The sequence below is a fragment of the Homalodisca vitripennis genome, chromosome 5 (assembly GCF_021130785.1).
Source record: "Homalodisca vitripennis isolate AUS2020 chromosome 5, UT_GWSS_2.1, whole genome shotgun sequence".
NCBI classification, from domain to species: domain Eukaryota; kingdom Metazoa; phylum Arthropoda; class Insecta; order Hemiptera; family Cicadellidae; genus Homalodisca; species Homalodisca vitripennis.
In genome coordinates this window covers 53,494,818-53,518,219 of record NC_060211.1, presented here as the reverse complement: position 1 = coordinate 53,518,219, position 23,402 = coordinate 53,494,818, and the positions used below count along the sequence as shown (strand labels likewise).

The 23,402-nt window shown below is 36.2% G+C and overlaps 1 protein-coding gene across 1 annotated transcript in view; it reads left to right on the top strand.

The window, feature by feature from the left end:
• LOC124362210 (zinc finger protein castor homolog 1-like) overlaps positions 1-23,402 on the top strand; it is a 138,319-nt gene that overhangs the window by 9,367 nt on the left and 105,550 nt on the right. The window lies entirely within an intron of this gene.

Here is a 23,402-nt window from a genome sequence, read left to right as displayed (position 1 = left end):
AAAATATCTTGTTCTACAATGGTTTTGATAACTTATCAGCGAAATTTATGGCTCGAACCTAAATAACTCAAATTCCACTGCCTCCACAACAATCCACACCATACTGGCGTACGCTCGCTTTACACATGCTAATCTACTCTGCCGTCACTCGCTCTGGTGTCCCCATAAATTTGTCAGATCCCCATAGTAGCCAAGATACACGGTCCAGTTCGCCTTTTACCGTGAGTCCGGCCTCGCCTCAAACCGGCCGCACCGGTAAGTGAATATCTGCATCTATTACGTTACTTGCAGTACTGAGCAAAGTTATTGTGTACATAGAACTTATGTTCACTTCCAGGAACGAAGTTCCAAGGGAACTTATATCAATACCTATAACTATACAGAAAACCTCTACTGTGTTGTTTACCACTAAGGCAAATCATAAAATCTCAAAGTATTCATAAAGCAATATTTTAAATATTCATGATAATATATTTAACCGCTTTATCACGCATTGAAAATTATTACCAATAATTGGAAATTAATATTAAATGTATACAAATTTCCATCGTTATTTTCTCAAAAGAACTACAATTTTATGATAGGATAATAAATTATTCTCTTTTATTGGAAAATTGATATGATGATGAAAACAAAGTATTATAACACTTTTAAACCGCTAATCAAGTAGTTTTCAATATTTAAAACAATTTCTTTTTAACATTTTTCTACTTACTAGTTTTTGTGAGCTGATGAATTCATTGTAATTACCATAACTGTAACACCTCAAGCTAAAACTCATGTAAGTTAATTTTACATCAAAGGTTCCAGATTCTGGGTTAACAACAAGGAACATACTTGAGCACCTTTTTATTTCTCCAATTTCATACCAATTTTAACCCGTTAAGTCTAAAAAATAAGTAATTAATTCCATGGTAAAATTATATCATTAGTTCGTATAATGGGAGGATTCAAACAACTAAAAACAGCTGTTTAATAATTATTAAATACTTAATTATTGATAATTTGAGTTAATTACGTAGCTAAATTAACTATTTTTTATAGCACCCAAGTAGTAAAACTTATGTTAAGGGGCGCTTAGGCTTTACCACGGCTGTATTGAGATTGCCGCTTACCCCTTGGACCCGGCAAAATACTGTTTGTCTTTTAGTTTCCCCGTAGCACAATGGGGTTGATTTTTTGTAAATACAGTGTTGCATCTCCAAATGAGTATATATTATCATCTTTTCGTTGTTTTGGAGTCGTTAAATTGATTGACGATGTATAATTGTAAATTTGGTGCTTTAACAGGAGTTTACTTTAAGAGAGTAATCATTGTGACATTGTTATCGTTCCAAGACGGTTTCCCCGTGTTTATCCCGTTTTCGTGGTTCCGGTCCGGTCCGCAGTTCCTCCCAGCCTCCGCCGCCCCGTGCCACTCGGAGACCTCACGTCCTGCCATGACGTGTTCGCGCCTCGTATGTAATTGAACGCCAAGTATTTGGTGTCGACCCGGTCCTGGGTAATGCTACAATTCGCTAATTGCCCCCTCCTCACCCCCTCTCGGGCCCTCCCCCCCACCGCGGTGGGCGGCCCTACACCCGCCCATCTCCGAACCTAACATTCTCCTGCTACACTGTAGTGGCACTCACGGTCTACTGAGTTCTCGGTGTTCGGAGTTATCAATCATTGCCTTGGTATGATTACATTGTGCCCGACCCGACATGTTAACTGACCGCCAGGCTGCTATATCGCTGCTACTATCAACGAAATGCTGCTTCCAATTAAGCAGAACCTGGCTTTCAGAAGTTAAACTCATCGCTAAATATTGAAAATGCAATTTATTGCAAAGAATGCAAAAGTTACAGACGTGCTTAAGTAAATCATCTAACTAAAGATCTATTAGTTAATTATTTAAAATGTGCTGTCACTAATGTCACAGCAATTATAAAAATGCTGTAAAGTTTGCACAACTCGAGTAAAATCTATTTAAATAAGTGTATTGGCAATGATTTATTATTAACAACAAAGTATCGTTTTCTTTTATTGTGCATCCGTTATGGTTGAATTTAATATCAAACTTTTTTCTATCTTGTCAGTTTTATATTTTGAATTACAACCTCAGTAATTTAGTTTCAACAAGCCTGGTAATACAATAGCAATAATATATGTTGAAGTATGCGTACATTTTACTCGAGTTTCATTTGTTCTAAGACTCTGATGCGTAGTTTTCATTCCAAATGGACAACTTTCCATTTTGTCCCCATTGAATTCAAAATAAATAAAGTGCAACACATCACGCGTAGAGGTATTTTTGAATATTTTTACATGTTTAAAGTTTTTGTCTATAAACTAGCGTTGGAAGTAGGTATTGAGAACAAATAATTAATCATGCTGGTGAAAACGCAATCATGAAAATAACGCAAGTAATCCAAGATTATAAATGTCAGCCGTAACTATATGCATAAAACTAACTGTAAACATTTGCAAACAAGTGTGCCAGTAAAAATTAGTAAATCACTTCAAATTACAGCTTTTTTTAGGATATAGTAAAAAGTACAATATCTTTAAAATATTCTTCTTATTATCGCTTGATTTCGAATAAGATACTCGTCAGTGGTATAATATTGCTTTTGATAAAGGAGTAAAATAGTTCAAGTCGCTATCATTTATATGAAATCCACTTATGTATGAAGACCTTGGCATACTTCAGTCGGCACTTAGAATAATTTATTGAACCATTCAAGTAATGTCATTCATGGAAACGTTTAGATGCAATATTTATACAATTCTGAAACCTTTGTTTATTGTAAGCGGGCGGACTAGTCAGCAAGAGCATTTTCCAAATCAACCGTGAACATTGTAAGTCAAAGAGGTGCAGCCGATTTTGGGTTGGAGTATTTTTTTTATTAAAGAAAACTACGTTGGTCACACCTCTTTTGGATACAATTTCTGAAGGCTAGAAAATGTATATTTTATTCTTCCACTAGGTGTGGTAGGTGTTTGAAGCCGAATTTCGGAACATATTTGGAAATTTAGCCAAAATAATGTAAAATGTTTTTAAATAAAAGCATTTAAAAACAAAGAAATCAATAAATTATTAAAAAAAATAAAAAAAATTATTAATGTTGTATAAATATACCAAATTAATTTATCAAGAAACTGTCAATAAAAATATAAAAATTTAAAATTATATTAATTAACAAATATAATTTCTATAAGTTATAAATTAGTTAAAATATTTAGCTCTCTGAAGCTACAATTCATGTACATACTGTAAACAATTTATCTTCATCGGTTTTAATTATGCCTGATTACAACAATATTACCAAAATGTCTTACTTTTTCTGTCTTTAGGAAAGTTATCTAAAAAAGGCTGTGAATTTAAAATTAAAAAAAAAACATTCACAACCATAAATCGTCTGAACCACCTTACCTATATTGTCTTAGACCCTTGTTCCGACAAAATGTAATTAATTTTGTACTAAAACCATTACTAATTAATTGGAATAAAACACTGTAAACTGTTCCACATATGCTATAACGCGGCAGTACCAACAAATGTGCGCTTAGAGAAATACCTACGTCAGTGTCTGCGCTTGTGACAAGAGTGTAGTGATGTCAGTATATCAAATATCGGCCGGCACAATAGCGGCAGACGACAGTCGGCGATCCATGCACAACGTTGATCGTCTGCCAAGCGCAGCAGCATTGTAGTGGGAAGCTAGCTCAGTGCTCGGCCGCTCACTGCATATTTCACCTAAATAATGGCTCTTTTGGGATCCTCGAGCTATTTCTAAATAGTCTGGTTTTGCCAAAGAATGTATTGTCCGGCTTTGTTAGCATTTTGTGGCAGTTATGGCTGGTTATTGTTTCGGCCTATTTTGTTCTCAGTTGTGACATTTTGTTGCCAACCAAACACCGGAACTGTTCGCCGATAAAGATAACGAAATAAAAATTATTTTAATTTTACCATTCGAGTTCTTGAGTTAATACAGAACTGTAGACCTAATAGATAGGTGTGAACAGACTATCCATTGTTTGGAGGAGGTTGTATCTAGTTAGGAAGTTTTTCTACCACAAACTTTTGGAAGGAATTAAACGGAAATTGTGCGATGAAAACCTATTACCTAAATAAATGTATGAGTCGGTTAAATTATTTAATCAGTATTTTCGATCAACAAATTATAGAATTTTGTGTCTATACCAGTGGTGTCACTATATACTGCTAAGTGAACAGTTAACCAATACATGCCTACTTAATGACAAATCCAAATATATTTCGCTGATTTATGAACTCAACACTAGTTTTTTTTATCTATGCCCTATTTAACCGACCCTCACTCCATCGGCGTATATTTATCACAATATCTCAATTTGTCCCTAGTACTATTGTGATCTTCACACAATGGTCAGAAAGAGTAATATTGCCGGAGCGTCGAGCAGCACATCTGTTTTCGGTATTTGAATAGGCCCAGTGCATTATCGATCATCCGCAGCGAACGAAGCGGTTTTTCCCGACATCCGTAATGAACAAAGCGCTCCTTATCCGAGGATCTGCAGCGCGACTGTCAAACCACGTTAAAAATGACGCCCCCACCCCGGCCCGCCCCTCCCGCGGGCTGAGAGGGTTATAATAGTCCCAGCGCAGTCCGAGCACGTCCCGACCAAAAACTAGATTAATGCCGGGAATTAGCATAACTTAGACTGTGGATTAGTGCGGGACTGTTTGTCAGTGTGGCAGCTGTAAAGGCGCTGCCTGGACAAAACCCAGAAGTGGAAACACCGTTTTCTCACGGACTACACGCGGAAAATGGACAGCTTACCATTGAAACTGAGCTCATTCCATTGAGGACACCTGGACATTTGCATGTCAATGGTGGTTCGGGTTAATTTAAAACAAACTGTAAGGCAACCTCCTGTCGTGGGTGTAACTGAAGCACTTGACAAGCTCGTGATTGATCTTAGTAAACTTCCACCAGGAAATCTTTCACACAAAAAGGGCCACTTTTGTTTCAAACAGTCACAATTCAGAAGTCAATTAACATTTCGGATAGCGTCGATTTATTATAAGGATAACTTTTAAATGCCAAAAACAATTCCACTAATTATGCACACCTCTTGGCCAGAACTAATTTAAATATTTATCAGGTTAAAAGTTGAAAACGTCCTCTATCTAATTTGCAAATAAGGGCAGAATCGATTAAAGGAACGTGTGTGCCGAAAATACGAGGTTCAGAAATGAGTTTGTAATATAATCCTGGAAGGGGCGGGCCTAGGACTGGTCTCGTCTAAAGGATGGTCCAATAAAATGTGTATTTATCATTGAGAGAGATCTGCGCCATTAGTTTGATACCTAGCGGTCGGGACGCTCGGTTCGATGTAAGCTTCCTTAATGGATACAAGGGGTAAATCTGCATTCTGGAATTTGACGGAATTAAATCCTGTCTGGAATATTGTTTGTGTTAATACCCCTCGCCAAACTAGCCATGTAACGTAGTGGTGTTGGATGATATTTCCGTTAAAAGTTGCATTAGAAGAATGTAATTTACGTTACAAATAATCGGATGGATATATACCATAGTTCAGTGCACAAGAAGTGGCAGATGTCAGGAAAATCCCGTTCTCTTCACAATTATTCCATCGGCAAAAACACACTTTCAACAAAGGATAACAAAGGATAAACAATCTGATTCCTATAGATAATAAAAGTGTTCCGTATTAACATTATTATCGTGATACACACCTAAGGAATATTCCGTATCTTAAAACTGCTTTCATGGTAAATGACACTGTTTACACATGCTTGTTGAAAATGTTACAACAAATTGAGATGAAATTTTAAAAATCAAACAATCCTAAATATAATAGTACAAACATTTTCCGTTGGTGGATTTGTTTAAATAATGCACTCTATGGTGTAAAATGTTAATTAACTCCTTAAGTGACAGTTAGAAAATTGTGCAGTCCTCAGAGTCATCTGCAATAGCTGTAAGTAAGGTAATAATATGATGTTAAAGAGCTAAATAGTGTTTTAAATAATAACATGGTTGTTACTATCACATTGTGTATTCATATTTAAAATTATTTTGAAGAATATCATAAAACTGACTATTCTGTATATCAATTTTATAGAATATTGCAGTATTTGTTTCTTATCTTTTTCCAAGTAGCGTTTTGGAACAACGATTTTGCTTCAAAATAAAATTTCTTTGTTCCTTGGTATATAAAACACTAAAATATAATATCTATCTTCCATTGGGATTGCATAAAAATTAATTAATTCACTCCGGCATACAATTAAAAAGTTAAATTAAATGAAGTATATATAAGTCTCATTACAGCTACCGTGATCTTACATCAGCGGCAGAACCGATGAGATGGGTAGACACGGGATCAATTTCCGCACAAATCAGGTAAACTAATGCCCGTCCAAGCCGACTGTCCCCTGTCCATTGTGTGTCACGTAAACAATGTGCCTCGTAAATTGGTCCGGATAGACTCGACCGATGTTTATCGTCTTTTGTACGATCTCGGCCTAAATAAACCCATAAACAGGGCATAACACGCCATTGTGGAAACGGGCCTTTTGACATCTGTCTGAATATGTAATTAGCCTCGGTTTTTATAGCTTTCGACAAATAAAGGAGGAGCGCGATAGGTCGAAAGTTAACGATAACGTTTTCGTCTCCGAATAACCTAAAATGCACCATACATCAGTTTTAAAACATCCGATAGTACAAATAGCCGATAGTATTAGTCCATTGGGAAAAAGGTTTATTATGTCGCTATGACTGTAATATTTACGGAACATTGTAATGTGGTTATTACAGAGCAAAGCGTATAAGATTTTTTGAAATAAGCAATATTTTGGAATCGAACGGCTTTCGAGATATTGATTGCATTTAACATCCAAAAGAACTTTTCTATAACCAAGATCTGGTCATAGAAATGCTGGAACATGTTGAAACTTGCATCAAAATTGTACCTTAAATACCTTGACTAAGATTTTTTGGCTATCTTGATACGCCATTTATGTAAATTATGACAGTCTTTATACTTGTTTTTTTTTTTTTTTTTTTTTTTTTTTTTTTTTTTTTTTTTTTTTTTTTTTTTTCACCTCTCCATTATTTGTAAATCTAGAGAAAAATAAACCGTCCTGTAACGCTTACATTTCCTACAATTTGTGTTATAAAAATTGGTTGCATAACGGTTTTCAAGGTATTGAATACATGTAAATCCCATGGAAATAAATTAATAATATTTCAGCGGTCACAAAATCTACCTACTTCTTCCGAATTAGTCGGAAGAACCATTAATAATGTTTTTTCTCGTTTTCTAACAGTTTTCAGTCAGTAACATATATCAACTTACTAACCATTCAACTTATCTGTGAATTGCAAGCGTAAGCGTTAACGCATGTTATGAATAAAGTATATAAGTTTATTCATTGATATAAGTCTGCTAGTTCCAGCTAAATAATGCCTTTTTTCAACAATAGCCTCCAATACTCGAACGTTAAAACACAACGAAGTCACAATTTTAAAAGTGAATTCAGTGGTATGTATGAAAGGCATCGTAAAACGCGTCTCGTTATGCATACAGGCACGATATTCAAGAGTGAAGTTACATAAATTTTACAAAATAGGTTACACAATTCGGGTTTCTATTTTATTCAGCATGTTAGCAGCGCGAGTCACGGCGGTCGACTTCGATACATTCGTTAAGTCAATCGACTGTTCGATACTCCCTACGTGCGCGCTCCGGGGACCTGTGAAATTTGAAGAATAATTTTGTAAATTTGTTTGTGTAATTCGAGAAATTGAAACGCGCCCGCGGTCAACGCGCTATGGTGTCGTCACGTCCGATCTATAAATATTTTGAGTAAAGAGCTTTGTTGTCGGATTCGTGTTCAATGCTATCACGTAACTGATAGACGCAGTCGCGTCGCCTAGTCGACTCTCCACTTTACACCCGACTGTCGTTAAATCGGTGTTTGGAATTATATTATTGGTACAAAGCCTGCCACGGTGAGTGCTTCACTAATCATGCCTGCTTCAATAGTTTTCAATAGAGTTTCAACGTTGACTTTACTGTTATATTCTTTGTCTCTAAGCACTAGTAGTTAAACTTTATTCAGTGTGAAGTTTTTTGTTGACACGAATTATCTATATTCATTCAATAATTTATAACGCATTATCTTCCACTTAGATTAGTGTAATTCATTGCATTGTGTAACTAAACTATTATTTTAAACGTACAGTAAGTTATAATCGTGACATATACCACTTCTGGAGAATAGCACATTTACTAAGTTTCGTAGAGGAATTAGTTATAAATATTTTAAGTTTTGTGATAGGGTATTTGAATTTACTCTCTCCATTTTAGCATTCAGTATACATAGTGAGATATTATTCTATTTCTTTTTTAAACGTCATAAACAATTGTTTATTATATTTTTGTCGACCACACATTGTACCCGCCCGACCTTGGACCGTATACCGCTGTCATCGCAATTTTTGCCCGGCCACGGCGCATTACGCAACTTCCGACTCCTTTATTCTCGCGTTGTGCGCAGTTCTGGGCTAACCCACATTTCAGCAACGAGAGCTACGCTTGCAGGTTCCACCGTTCATTCAGTAAATCCACTAAACGATCCACGCATTGAACTATTCCACAAGGGCCATCAATGAGTGATCGTCCATTCATGGTACAATTTCGGTTTAGACCAAACTATTACTAGTTCCTTCACAACAATGACTTACGTAGGGATATTTACATCAAAGCTCAGCCAAATGAACACTCATTCACGTCTAACGCTGTAGCTTCATTCAGTAGAATGTCCAGTCCCAGATATATTATTTTTAGTATAAAAATAAGAAATTAAATTCCTTTCTAAACAGCTAATATTTTGTAAACACATGTTTCGGCACTGAGCCATCTTCAGTGTACAATTTAACAACCTCGAAACAAATAAATAAACAAATAAGTAAATTAATAGTGACATAATTGTAATTTTGATCAGATTTCTTTATTTAATGTTCAATTTTTGTCAAAAATTTCGTTTGTATTGTTTTTTTTAATTAATATTTAGAATAATTTGAGGATCTTTACTATAGTATAAATAAACATGCAATAATTCTTTTTGTTCAATTTTTCTCATTTTCTTTCAGTAATTACAATTTCCATGTTCTTTCTTAAGGTATAATTATTAATAACTTACTCATCCAAACGCCTTTTAGTTTTTTGTAAAGTGTATACTTTTTTGCCATTTAAACAACGAGTGCGACAAATTTTGTGATTTTTTTCTGGAATACCCCTAAAAATTACTTGGTTTTGTATTAATTATATTTTTAAATGAGACATCTTCATCATTCTCCAAGTAAATATAAGGGCGTAAACTGCACTAGGTTAAAAGTAAAGGTAAAGAATGTCTCATGTCACCTCTTTGATAGTTAACCTGAGACCAACTCCTTAAAGGTGACTTCTGAACAACAACCGACGACAGGCAGGCGGGCTGCTTGCAAGGACAGAATTGCTCAGCGGTCATCATATATGCTCGACTTGATTTGATTATTCTTGCTGGGAAAACTCAAGGTCATTTTAACGGCTGGCTCTTAAACGTATAAATTGTTTGGAAAGTTAATATAGGTAAGAATCTGTGTGACGGAGCAGTATGGAAAGTGAACCAGGAGGCTCACTCGAGCTACTTCCATGTTCAAACAAACGACGCGACGAGACGTTTACTGCAACTTTCTCCGCAGTTTGCGACCTTTCAACTGCCGATGCAACATCAGCAACATGAGCATGTTATTAATCCTCTGTCGCTCCCGTTTTATGACTAATAGCGGTCACGTGGTACCAGGAGCTCTGCCACCGGTAGCCGCTTCTCCGGCTGTGGACAGGTGCTTTCTTGATTTACGGTCGACAATTAGTCAGTAACAAACAACTGTTTCATAGAAGGTGTTACTCGGAAAGAATGAAATTGCCCTACACAACACGTTTATAATGAGGGAAATGTTGTTTTTCAATGAACTTCAAGTATAAATATGAAATTGTCTATAGATTCTTGGAGACTATTATTTCTTCTTATAAAACGTATACAGGGAGTAATTACCAAGTAAATTCTATTAAACCAAATATTGAGTAGGCCTTGAAGTCAAATATTCGTAAACAAAATATATTTCCTTGATTACAAGAAATTCTATAGCATAAAAACAGTTAATAGTCGGTTGAAATTGATTTGCTAACAATTATTTAAAAATTATTAAAACTCTGTTTATTTTGTATTAATCATATATTTTCATTTTTGGTATTGGACCTTTAATTCATTCACAAGGTAGGTTAATTTTAACTTTCAAGTTATAAGTAATAAATGTTTAAATACACGCCACAGCCTCTTAAATCGTTGTGCAGTACATTTACACTCGGTGTATGGAAACTTTCACAGAATTCCCAGAATCGGGACCGCGCCGATCCCACGCATTCTCTATAATCCCAAACAGGATTTCCTCGGAATATTCCTGGAAACTGTATTAACGAGTACCGCCTCCTTTGAGGAATTTTGCAGGACGTGGAATCCTGATGAATATTTGATAACCAGCATCTGCATCATCACGTACAGGAATTTCCCGGACGCCACACATCCTCACATCCTGACAATAGGCCAAGCATTATTCAGACGAGGGAAATCCTCACTTGGACTGTTCACGGTAAGATCGCAAAATGCAAAAACTCCTTAATTACCCGGACACATAAGTCCTGGAAGGACAAGATGCATGTGTTCAAAAACACGGAATCGTTCTATCCTGTCGTTATTCGCTAACTTATAGCAAATTCGTATGAAAAGCTCATTTGAAAATTATAAATTGTTGTTTGCTCGTTTCAACTTCTGGAACTGTTTATTTCTTACTCAATGTACTTTTACCTTTCAATGTACTACCTACCTACTACTACCACCTTTTTAATGCTGATGGCTGAGAAGTCTTGAGACGTTGGACTTTAGTGTTGAATTAAAGATAAAGCAGAATCTTATCCTGTGTGTGAACTTAGGACTTTTTATCAGCACCACCTACTTCTACTATATCGCTCTCCTCCTTATTCTGTTTGATAAGATTCTCGCACAGGCCACCGCCCATGATAACAGGCAGGATAAGGCTGAAAGCCAAGGAAGGATAGGTCTCTCCTATATAAAAACAATTTCATTGTTTTGGTCCCATTTATTTCTCTGTCTTGAAATCAAAGAACAGAGTAGTTTTATTGAATATTTAAAAAAGTTTACAAATGATTGTAAGAAATTATACTATTGAAATGTTGCTATTTTTAATCAAACAATGGTGTACCATCGGTGCTTTATAAACAAATGTATGCGTTGTTCCATTCTGCCTGCAAAAGCCACACACGCTATAAATAATATTAAATCACCATTAAAAATTTAGATTTTGAAATACCAATCGGATTTACGTATGTATGGTCTATTGGTTATGATTCGGGGTTCTTTAATGAAATTGCATTAAAACTTGGGTATAAGGGGCGGGATGGTGATTTATAAAATGTGACTATTCAAATGGAAACCATTTATGACTCGGATATAAAAGATTTTCCATTTCCTGGCTCGATAAAGGGTGACGCCCTGGGTGACCCTCCCATTTCGATTTCAAGTCTCTGAAAATAAATGGGATTGAAATTTGTCCAATTACTAAATTAATGTAATAAATGTTTAATATAACCGATTTTCTAAAGTGCGATTGCTTGTGAAATGGGTTTAAATTTGTTAACGACCCCTTCGAGCGTTACCCTTTCTATTAAAATATATTTGTCATCAGTTTCGTTGATAGGGGTTGGTAAGGGTGTTTTGTAACAAATTGCGTTTTCTTTTATCCTCCAACTGTCATAGTTTATAATTTGGAATGACAAACAAATAAAATAAAAATATCAAATAAAATGATGTAGCTATATAAATACCGAATTTTACAGGTAAGCGCTGTTTGAACGATTAATAAAATTACAAAAATATTCATTTAAACGCGCCAAACCATTACTTACCTGCACTGAAGTAAATAAAAAAGCACATCTTGATATAAGTTCCGGTTGTCATTTCAAAGATATAAATTAATACGCATCCAAGCAGTTTTTATTTTTTTCGATATTTCTATGACTTAATTACTATAAGAAATCTCAAAATTTGTTATACTTCATCGTTTAAATATACAAAAATTTTAACAACAAAAAAAACTAAAAAGCGTTTGGATTTAAATTAGTTATATATCTTTAAAATGAGACATTTCCCATAACGCTACGATAAAAAAAGGCCTGCTGAAACTGCTTAACATTTTTCTTATGGTACAGAAATAGTATAATAGTTATTTTACGACAGCTCTTAACGAAAAATTATTCACATAATTTTCCGTCGTCAATACAACACTTTAATTGTACTATAAGAACTTATTACACTATTAAATACGCGCAAGACAGATAGAATCGATGATTTTAAGAAGCCAGTTCCCAAGGAATAAAGCGATCCGCGTGGGGCAAAGGAACAAGTGGAACCGACAGTAAGCAGTACGCTGCACAGATGTTTTACCCATTATTATAGCAGCGGTTGGGGTAATGTAACGGCCCAACGGCCCTAGGCTCTCCGATATCAGGACATAGCGCGTAAATGGCAGACCTGCATATTATTGTTATTGCAGTCTATATACTTTGTAGCGAGTTCAGGTTTTTATCGAATAGTCTAATGGGTCGATAATTTCCCTAGTTTACAGTGTAGCCACGTCACTCCGCCGGGGGTTTATGTGGGGGCCCAGGTTTTCTGCCGTGTTCCAGGGGTAATCAACAGGGTGCATTACGGGCTCGCGTATTGTACTTGCAGTGTTGCCTCTTTTGTTTTCTTTATGGGTGAGGGTACCGTCTCTACATTACATTCAGCAGTCTCATCCGAGAACGCTGTTACGGATAATAGTTTTTTTTTTGCCTGATAAGCGATCTAAGTAATAGGTATTGCACACTAGGCAACTATCGTTGTTCCATTCCAAGTGACTCTATACGTTTGTTCAAACGTGTTATTTTCCTGATCCAGACAAGCGCAACGCCCATTACGTCCATTTGACGTCTCTCTTTACCTAAAAAATAGTCTTCGTGTTTTTCACCATTTACTTGATTCATACACTTATTAATTACGGTAGCCAATAAACGAAGGTGAGTTAAAAATATCGAACTTAGAAAAAGGGAATTAAGTGTCAAAGAGGGTTTTTTAGCCCTAACTTTACCTACTTATAGAAAGGAAATTCTTTACTTTTACCGTCTAATTATGTGGTGGTGTCTTCACGTTATCTTTACAACCCTATTTACCAACCACACAATTTTTTTTAAATAATGAGTCGCTGTTTTTATTTTAAGCTTTATTCTGCATGTCCTTATGTGCCTGTTCGAGGATTTTATAAAACAGAATAAGGGGAAGAGTCGGTGCAGTACAAGGTCGATCATGGTACTGGTAAAAATTACTAAGACCAAAGACACGATTTAAACCTGCGCTGTCTCTAACTCAGATCAAAAATTTTAGACCCCTCAGCCACTTAATTTCCAGTCACATTCAGCCTTTTAAATAATGCTAATTCTTATTATTTAGAAGGAAGGTTTGGCACTGTTTTTGATTTGCAAATGAAACAAAATGGTTGTGCTGTTACATTAAACGACACGAAGTGACAGTCGTTCAGCTCCAGAGGTCAACATTTCAGTGAACCGACTGTGACTGGAAAGAGGTCCAGCTCCAACACTGGCCCCGGTCCAGGGTCCAGATGTCCTCCTACAACTCCGCAACGACTGGTTTCCTCTTATCTGTCCCCGAGCCAATTATCTACTTGTAGTCTTATCACGTAAAAATTAATGCGCGCGCATGTACCACGTATATTGTACGTATGCAAATGGTGAGGCGAGCGCTCCACAATCGCACAATGCCGATCGATAAACCCCCTTATGTAGTAGTCTATAAATTAGTTGCATTAACTTTGTCGTTCTCCATATTGGAATTGCCTATAAAATGACGGATAGTTTTATCTGGAACACGCCTAGATGGCGCGATAGTCGCCGCTGCGCCTTGGCCTGACTGTGTCGCGCCTTATTGTCGTCCGTTGCAACATTAGAATAGAACAAAGTCTTGTGCAATGTCCGCTTTATTGGGGCATAAATATCCCCGACAGGACGGCCGCGACGCCCTGGGCCCTAGATTCGCTGCTCGCTGACTCCACGCTGACTTTAAGGGTTTCATTGACGCTTTTACGAGACCCTGTATATATTCCCCGTTGTAACCGACAACGTGTGGGCCGGACTGCTCGTTACACGCGGTTCTCGAAAAAACCGAATGGGTCATGTGTTCGGATAGTTTATGGCACGTATGAGAAGTTTTAAAATTATCTTCTCTTTTTGCTTACCTCACGACGACGCTCGGATTAATCGCAGGAACAAAGTATTTTACACGACCTTGTGTTCGCTCCAGGAGTGGAATGTCTGCCTCGGCCGATCTGTGAGCACCACTTCATAAAAATTCACCCCCCGAGCGGCACACCGTTTAGATTTCTCATTTGCCCAAACATACAAACCAATATTTAGTCTGCAGTCACATTACACCCGGCATTTTACACAGTTTGAATAAAAGTCTGTGATTAAGTGATTGAACCACTTTGCATACCCGCCCTCCAGCTGGATGTTTATCCTTCGTTCCGGGGAAGTCCGAGACGAATTCGTCCCCTTAGTGAATATCCGCACTGTACGAGTACTTTGACTGACGTTTGTTTTTTGTATCTGAGGAAACAATGATAGTATTAGGTTATTCAGTTGATTAAATTTTAGGTTCCACGAACCTTCCATTTGTTCTCATTTGAACAAGAGTTTAAAGGGAACTTCAAATCAAGTCATATTAAACTTATCAACCGCTGTAGAAGATGTACTATATTTGGGTGCAAGTCATATCACCTAAATAACTCAATCTTACAATTTAAGTGATTAACTGATTATCCTTTATTGGTGATCGTTAGTTAGTCCCTCTTGAAGGCTCTAGAGATAGTCTCTTAGTGTCCTGGAAATCGATAGGCTATGCGGAGTGTTTAGTGTTAGTATTTGGTAGCAAATTGTGGAATAAAATAGCAATATTTGGTAGTTGATTAATATTGGGCTAATATCAAAAGATAAATAAATAAACAATGAAATAAACCTTACCCAAGTGCATTATTACAAGGATGATGAGGCATATTTAACCTTAACTGATCCTTATGGAAGATGACTCTTGGTGATAATTTTCTGTGATAACAGTATTTGATCAATTATTACACTATTTATTTGTTTATACCCACGGTAATGTCATTTAACGTTCGAATATTTAAAATATACTGAATATAATATGACTTAAATATATTAATATACATTAATTCCACAAGGTGGCTTAAATTTTAAAAAAATCATTAAACATCAATATAAATAAACTGATAATACTATTGCAATCATCTAGTAACATATAGTTCTGTTATTTTTTCTCCCTGAAATATTGATAGTGATTTCTTACATCAATGTATTTTTACAAAAAAAGGTCCCAATAGTAAGCTAACGAACACGTATGAGGCAGTCTCACGTATGAAAAGGCCACCAGCATTTTCATTGTATAACAACCCTTTCACATGCGTGGGGTCGTCGAAAAGCAGATTTAAACCAAAACAGGAACAAATAGAAATAATCCGCATTGCGTGCCAAGTTTTCATTTGTTCAAAGCGGACATAACTTGTGTGTATTCATGTTTCACCAGCGTTAAGTAAAAGCGAATTGCCTCAATTTGAGTTTATGTCGGGATAAAATACGCTATATTAACGTGGCTACGTTTTTGGCCACCTTTTCTTCAACACGTATTTTATAGATTTAAGTCCTTTATTGATAAGGATATATAGATAAGAAACTTTTTAATAGAAGCGGCAAATTACATTAAATAAAAAATATTGTCTTTTACAATATCATTTCATTTGTTAAGATTAAATTAATATTAATTGAATTATTCCACAATAATATAATTAATATAAAAATAATTAATTAATGTTAACTAAAATGTTGTGTAAAATTTAGTGTAAAATGCAGCACCTTGCGGTTTACCATATTCATTAGAGTGGACTGTGCATTTAATTCCGGTGGAGCAGATATTTATTATTAATCAATCTTACGAGTATCTCGCCAAACCTTGAGCTATGATGATCATTTTTATAAATATTATGTTAATTTTATTCACTGGAATAAAACTCCCTTTATAATTTCAATCTTGTACTTTTAATAACCACAAGGAAGACACACCCAATGCGGTGCCCAACAATGGTGTAATTTTATTTCCAAATATTTATTGGTATTTTCTGAAAATGGCACATCATGCAACAGATAATTTGCACTATTAGGTTAAAGGAATATCAATTATTGAATACTTTCTCCCCCATATTCGTGGTACATAATTAACCAATATGGTACTAATATACTATTAGCTTGTTGTTGCAATGGTTTTTTTTGCATAAATAGTGAATATACATTTTTAAGTTGTTCAATTAAAGGAGAATTCAGATGTCAGATATGGTGGAAAGACAATACAACTGCAATCTTGTTTTTTCCTGCGCACAACAAGGGAACTTATCTCAGAGCACCGACTCAGGACGACCACGAGTTCTCTAATACAGTAGAAGGATCCAGTGGCTGTAGGCTATAGCCTGGTGTCAATTATCCTTATATCCTTCGGTTGCGGTCTAACTCTACGATCCGTTATTGAGCACAATCGAGTCGGGTATTCGCCGGAAACGGGTTCCGCAAGTATTGTTTCCGATCGCACCTCCAGCGGTCTTTGCGGTTGTCAGATTTGATTTGATCAGTTCTTCTTCCTCTTCTTAAGCCATCCTCTACGATGTGCGACAGCCATTTCCTCCTCTTTTATGTTCTGCGGTTTTTTAAACCCGTGGAGCTATAACAATAATCAAAAATGAATGATCCTTTATGGTTTCTACTGTTTAAATATTAAAATACAATAATTACTTTATTAAAATAACACACCAATAATAACTACACCCGCCATTGAAACTTGATAGAAAATGTAGAAGGATCACATTAGATAGGAAAATATTTTTAAATTTACAAAATTATTTTATTGATGATCTTATAATACCAAGTTGAAGCTATTAGTTATGCTAATGATGTTCATACATACTCTGTACTGAAAGTTATTATTAGCCTACCACCTCAATCTATTGAATGAATCCAACTGAATTCAAATATGTATTTCCTGAAATCCTAAAGCAGAGTAACTCGTAACTAAATAATCTATATCCTAAAATAAAAGTACAGCAATTCGTAACTGATTATTTACATCCTAAAATCAAAGCTGGATAACTCGTAACTAAATAATCTATACCCTAAAATAAAAGGACAGCAATTCGTAACTGATTATTTACATTCTAAAATCAAAGCTGGATAACTCGAAACTGATTATCTATATCCTAACACCAAAGCAGAGTAACTCGTAAGTGATTTTCTATATCCTATAATCCAAACAGGGTAACTCGTGACTGATTATCTACATCCTATAATCAAAGCAGAGTAACAGATTGTACGAAAAATATTGATTACGTTTCAGGTGGTATGTCCCAACAACACATCGCCTCCACCGACAGTCGTAGACGTACAGGGGATCGATAATTATCGGTCCCGGCAGAGATTCAAGTCCCCGATTAAACTCTTGTCTCCTGTAAGACCTTCACCCGTTTTCACGGTCCCCAGTGAAAAGTCGGTGACACAGTGCCTCAGTGCGGCGCGGGCGGCGGTGACGGTATCGGCGGTACAGTTGGGGGTGTCGAGGAGCTTATTTACCCTCCCAGATGTAAGGCTCTTGTCTCTGACTGTACAGTTAAGTAATAGTGGGTGGCATAGTGGGGGTGGGGAGGGGAGGGGATGTGCGTGTGCAATACTCAGATCAATACATGCAATATTGTGTGCTTTGTCTAGCTGCAATTAGCAACATGTCGTGGCCCGGCCCGTCCGCCATCTTAGCTCTGCCTCAGCACCCGGTATTGTTGTTGGTCAAACGGTAATTCTTCGCTTTCTTGAAGGCACGATGAAATGTGAAAACCTTTCTGAACTGACTCACCCGTAATATCAGAAGGGTTTCGCCGATGCGTCGACTGCAACAAACTTGATCTGGCTCAAAACCAATAAATTACCTAATTATATTAATACATCATGAAAAAATATTTTAAGATCTGTTATTCTATATAATTAATGCCATTGTATAACGTAGGGCGATTAAGAGTATCAAAATTTTACAGTTCAAAAACTAATACTAAAACTGAATGATTTGGTTTAAATTGATGAAACTTAAACATTTTCTTCGAGTATTTCCTGAATAGTTTTAGTCAGTGTAAAAACAAAAACAGAATTCATTGACTTGCCTGCCAAAATAGTGTGAGTGTAGTTAGATTGCATTGAAGGTCCGAACAAAAAGACAGAGCGGAATTCCATTAATATATTGGAAGTTAAAAAGCAGCCGCTCCAGAAAAAGAGCATTCCCCGAGTTAAAAAAAACATAATAACCCGTTTCCGCTGAATGAATTGAGAAAAAAGCCTAATCGCCGTAAGAACGGAAAAATAACTTTGAAGAATATCGGTTAGAATGTTTCAATACACGATGCGAGATAGTCGAGATGGTTCTGACCGAAAAAAGTGTCCATAAAGTGATCCGGAGGGCCGGAGATAGGAGCGGCCAATACTAGACTCGTCTAATTGTCACAATTACCACAAATTGTGGTGGGAAAAAGAGTCGTTTCTTGGCAACATAATTGAGCGCTGGGAAGGGTTACATTTCGGCAGAGGCGGAGGCGGTGGCGGGAAGTCGGGAACTGGAGTAACGTGAGAAACGGTTTTTATGGAATGGAGGCATTACCGGTTCCACAGCCACCACATGATCGGACAAAAACACATGCTGTAATTAGTTCTTCATTGACAGCCGAGCACTCGACGGCTGGTCTGTTTTGTGTCACTCCGAGACGCCTGTTTGTCAGCGGCCTTCGACAAGTAGGCAGTCCCTATTCTTTGATGATTCATGTCCACGACTCGAGTCCGCCGATTGAGGTTACCGATGACGAGGATGACGTGGATGAAGCGAATAGCGCTCACTCTAATAAATATGCGTTATGGTTAAACCACAAGGTACTGTATTAGATCCTTTAATATTTCTTTATTTTTTGGAGCTATATTCCACTCATAAATAATTATTTGAATATTATTTCGTACAATTTGTGTAGTGTAAATCTGTGCTCATAGTTTCGAATCCGCATTAGAGCATTTCTCAGAATTACAAGAGACTAATATTAGGACGTTGCAACGTTTCCAACACTCGACATGAAGTGTGTGCTGATTTGTAGCGGGACTCGTACACAGATGGTCACACGCTCATTGAACAAAGTAATCGGCGCGTACATGTTAAAGCGTTTCCCCTCTACAGTAATCAACCGTGAAGGCAGCAGAGAAGAAACCACCTTTATAACCTACTCTCCGGTAAACCTCTGACTAGATTTTTTCGTATAAAAGCAACTAATTTATCCATGTGCTTTATATAAGCTAAATAATACAGATCTCATATATACTGATTAATCATAACTTAAATTTATTTCAGTTATCGCTTTGAAATGTGTGACTATTGACCTCTCAAATGGAACACTAGAATAGAATAAACTCATTAATCATTCTTCCATGACGCTGTTAAACTCTCCGGTATGTCTTTCCAGTGACACCAGAACTCGGAGAGCGGTAAAAAACCTAAGATGAGGATTAAGACGGTCCGGAGATCCTCGGCTCTGAGTTTTTGTGAAGGAGGGTTCAAAAAGAGAGCTGCTGTGTTGTACTGTGACCTTGGGCCAGCATGAAAGAACCAGCTACGTGCGAGCGCATATAAGCGACCCCTGATTGCCCCCTCAATCCTCAATTGCGGGACAAATGCTCCAAAAAAGGAAATCCCTTAATCGAATGTAGGGTCACTGAATCCTGTCCCACTTTCAACACGATATGTGTGCTTTTCTCGCCACAAAAAACCCCAACAATTGAAAACAAAAAGGTTGTAACGTTTTGTCGCTTAGTCCAGTTTAACCTTATTGGTTTAGAGGGTTTCAGTGTTTGCGTACGTGCTCGCCGCATGTTTATGTATGACTTCATGTGTCCTTCAAATTATGCAATGTTTTGCGTGTTTCTTATTTATTTTGAACAACGATTAATTTTAACTAAAATGTGTGCAAAATTGAATGAGCGCGTGTGTGTGATGCTTGTAGCATGGATGGATGTAAATATTAGATTAGAATTTTAACTTTAAAAACTGACGTTGCAAAACAATGTATTATTATCAAAATGCAAAATAAAATGAATTGAATCTGAATTTTTACGTAAAACAGCATTGAATTATTATTTAAACGAGGCGAAAGTGAATTGAAGAAAAATACACCGTAAATAATTGTAAACAAACCTAAAGTAAAATATTTTATTTTAATATACTGTTTACGTTTTTAAAAGGCGATATGACAGAATATACACCAACGCTGATAACAAAAGTTTTCTGTAAATATTGTATACATTCAAATGTATTAGTATATCAAATTGATAAATAATTCATTGGTGGAATATACAACATGGAACGTATTGCATTTTCCATGCTTCCCATATTAAAGGAAAATTATATTAGTTAGTTAACTATGTCATCAGTTCTGCTTTTTATTAAATTTGGAATATAAAACACATATATAATATAAATCTTGATGCCGTATTTAATTTTAATTGTTTAAATGTGTTTACATACTGTACTTTAGGTCATACTTACTATTGTTTTATTTTAAAATTAGATATAAGAATTTTGATGAAACCTTAAGCTCCATTTACAGTATTTATTTAATTTGAAATTGTTTTATTGGTCCATCTAGTATAATTGAGCTGTTGAAACTACTTAATTTGATTTAACCGATTATGAATATATTATTTTTGTGTATAGGCTATCTTTAGAGAAGAGCTCATTAGAATGAATTGAACTTGTACATTCATTATTCGCAATTACAATTAGGAAATGCCATGAATTGTAACCAACTGTATTTTATAGAACAACACAACATTTTTAGTTGTAACTAAAATCAACAATATATGTACCATAGTATCTGGAGGTATACATGCGTTATGATTTGAACCAAAGGTCATTATTAAAGTGAGTACTACTTAAAAGGCATGGGTCATACTGTACGATAGATAGACTCCTAAACATGTCACAATGTGCTGGCGGTGTATCATATTAGCTTAATAATATAGAGAAAATATTTAATTTTTTGGCACAGCACCAGATAATATAGCATAATAAAAATAATCCTGAAAAACTGAAAGAAATAAGTTCAGAAATATGTGTCAACCGTGTAGAAACTAAAGGTGGCAGGGAAGTTGCTGTTCTGGATTTTAATCATTTTCAGGGTAAAATATTACACCAAAAGTTGACTAATAAACTAAGCGGGGCAAACTGCCTCCTAAATCTCAAATATTACCGCTACTGATCTGGGCGTGTATAATCCAGAAAGAACACTGACCACTTGCCGGCCAGGCTGAAGTTTCCGCAACTGGTTTTCCCATAAACCACTAGACGATAATGTCAAGCCGAACCAGTTGTATAATTATAATCCCCCGTGTAAGCTATGTTTATAATTAGCGAATCTAAACCAGTTCCACATCACGACATTCCCTTCGTAACTCCGTAAATGTTTCATAGTAAACATTCCGCGTAGCGCCTTTTCGTACAGGAACGTCCAAAATGTTTATATTATGATAAATGAGCGTGTAAAGTTCCATATTGACATAGGCTGTGGTGGAAGAATCCACATAATGCCTAGAAATAAAATTTTGGGTTTAATTTACTGTTAATTTCAATCCATTATCGAGATTTCATTCCTTTTTGTGTAACTTAATAGAATTTTTAAAACGTCTACATTAGGTTAGGGTAAACCTTTTGAAGTCTGCTTTGCGGGATTGTCTTCTGATAGTTAAGATATATAATTTTACACACATATCGACCTTTGCTTATGTTTAAGATTTTCTACCGAACCCTAGTGGGTCATCCCCTCTGAGAGAGTACAAGATTGGCTATTCGCACTAAAAGCTTGATTTGTATGTCAAATTATGTCGATGTATAACGTTATGCACCTATAAGTGTAAATGATTAGACAACAATAAACCGCTGAGGACTTTTCTACCACACTGCGTTTTAATATATTGTATCTAAACAACATTTTATACTCTAAATAGTAAAACTCCAAACGCTTGTATAGAACCGCATTCTATCCCCATCCCCTTTGTCCCTTTTACACAATAAAAATTGATAATATTGGAATAAAATGCTATGAATTAAATAAAGGGTTGTGAGGGAGACACAAGCCAGCGGTGGTCTTGAATGAATAAAAAGCGAGAAGGGTGGGGGTGGAACCTACCTCAACCCCGGGGTGGAAGAGAGCTGAAAACCTCGTTCCCTACTTTCACCCCCTACTTGCGCCTACTAGCCTGGTTCTGTCAAACATCCCCTGGCCACTCTTTTTGTTCATTTATCTTATCTCCCTCGTCCCTAGTTTAATTCTTTAATGCAGTTCCGTCTCCAATTATTTTCGACCCTCGGTTCATTTCGGTTACTTGTTTAGAGGCCGTCCCACTGTTTGATGTTGGCGCGGATAAGGGGGGGGGATTCTGCCGGCCTCCAATATACTTTGTCCGCCGAGTTTTAAGGTGTACGGTTCAGCGAGTTTCATTAGACGGGTTAGTTACTGAAGAGATTCAAGGCCGAGTTAATTGCTAGACATCTGTTGCTCAAAACGTGTGTCAACGAAGGATTTGCGTTTAAAGAATGCGTGATTGTGATTGTGTGAATGCTTGGTACCCATTTTTGATCACCTACAACATATTTTAGTTTTTAATTTAAATTTAAATTTAACAATAATAATAATTTAGATAAAGCTTTGAAATAATACTCGTATAAGGATATTGTCATATTAATTACTTGTAGCTCTATTATTATACACTTTTAGAGTATAGGACCCATAATTTAATTACAAGATTTGAATATTGAATAGCCTTAATAAGAAACAATAAAACCGGTTAAGAGGTGACATAGGGGAAATTAAGAACCTGTTATCATGTATATTGCTGTATATCTACGAAAGGCATTTCTACTGGTATCTATACTTGGCAATATTAACATAAATAAAGTATTAAGATAGTTCGAGAACGCTTAAAGCGACAATTGTCAGATATCAGCGAGCCGTTAGTAACCGAGGAGGGGCGGGTCTGGAGACCGTGGCGCGCCACTGATATACGGCGCAACGCGTCGCACTCATTATTGTACTCGCATTAAT